The 1,623-nt window shown below is 25.9% G+C and overlaps 1 long non-coding RNA gene across 3 annotated transcripts in view; it reads right to left on the minus strand.

Annotated features, from left to right (window-relative positions):
- The window catches only part of LOC117168522, a 15,752-nt gene that overhangs the window by 2,569 nt on the left and 11,560 nt on the right, over positions 1 to 1,623 (minus strand). The gene's annotated exons all lie outside the window — the stretch shown is intronic.

Consider the following 1,623-nt stretch of genomic DNA (forward strand, 5'->3'; position numbering starts at 1 on the left):
TAAAAAAGATTACAAAACGTTTCAAATTATTTCATCAAATTTGAAAAAAAGGGTTCAAAAGTTTTTAAAGCAATCAGTGTCTCCAGAACGTGGGATTTTTCGTCCCCCACCACTCTCCCATCTGGGAGCGACACATTCAAACGTAGCGTGTCGGTGAGCCGGCTCTGCTACATGTTGCGTAGGCCAGCCACCTGTAGAGCCGAAAATGTACGAGCGCGAGTCCGAGCCCCCCTCCCCCCGATTTCACGATTCGTTTTCGGTGGCTAACTGGCTATTTGGAGGAATTTTTAAGTAAACTGAATTTCGCAGGGTGACAAGAGAATGAAAGTTCAGGCAATTTCGCTATGTTCTATAATTTTAGAAAAAAATAAGGAAATTAATTATTATCAAGCCTTCTTGCGCAATTGTATTGCACTTTTTAAAAAATTTATTTTGGTTTAAAAAATGTGCTTTCAAATTTGCGTAAGTTTGAGAGATATTCGGGAATTTTGAAACGAGTAGAAAATAATTAAAATTTGTAAAGATATTAAAAAGAATTTTGTAAGGTTTCACGAAAATAAAAAAAAATTGTTTTAGGTTTCTACGAATAATTAATATAATTTTTTATTTTGAAAAATTGATTTTAAAAAATTCCAATACATTTTAAACTATGTTTAAAATTTTCAATAAAGAATCTGAAGATTTTAAGACAATCTTTTTCATTTTGCCGAATTTCAAAGAAAATCAGGTAAAATTTTAATAGTTTTTAATGATTGGACAAGATTAGAAAAGAACTTTTTGAAGATTGGTAGGAAAATTTTTAATGACTTTTTATTTAAAAAACGTATTTTATGAGAATATTAAAAAAGGTTTTTTAACATGTGAAAGTATTTCTTAAAATTTAAAAAAAGAGTGTAGAAGATTTTAAAGCAAAATGTTTCAATTTGTTAAGATTATAATGAATAGAACAAAGTGGAGTAAATGCAAGAAATATTAAGAAGAATCGAAGGGATTCAAATCGAATTTTAAACTTAAATTCTGTTAGAAACTTAGAAAATTAAAGAAGTTTTTTAAACACATTAAAACAATTTCCTAAAATTTTGAAAAAGAGTGTAAAAGGTTTTAAAATCAAAAATTTTTAATTCGATAACATTACAAATTTAAAAAAAATGTAAATAATTGAATAAATTCAATAATTATTGAGTAGAATTGATAAAGTATAAACTGATTTTAAAAACTCAAAAACCTAAAAATTCTTGTAGAAGAATAAGAAAGATGCGCTTAGAAATTGTGTACAATTATCAGTCTTTAAGATTGAAATTCGAATGATTTAAGAAAAAATTAATTTCAGCACATTTCTTCTCAAGCAGAATCCCCGTTTTTAATTGCAAGAGGTTCAATTATTTCCAATTAGAATAAGTAATGACATCAATTTTTAAAACTCAAAAAAGATAACATGGAATAAGTTGAATGAGATTTGAAAAAAGTTTATATTCATTACACATAAAATTAGTTGAATTATTTCTAAAAATTTGGAAACAATAAAAATTGTAGTATTTAAATACAGTTAACATTTGAGACTTTTATATTAAATTTTGATAAGATATAATAGATATGTATGTAAAATGAAATAATAATAATAAT

This window comes from Belonocnema kinseyi, chromosome 2 (assembly GCF_010883055.1).
Source record: "Belonocnema kinseyi isolate 2016_QV_RU_SX_M_011 chromosome 2, B_treatae_v1, whole genome shotgun sequence".
Taxonomy (NCBI): domain Eukaryota; kingdom Metazoa; phylum Arthropoda; class Insecta; order Hymenoptera; family Cynipidae; genus Belonocnema; species Belonocnema kinseyi.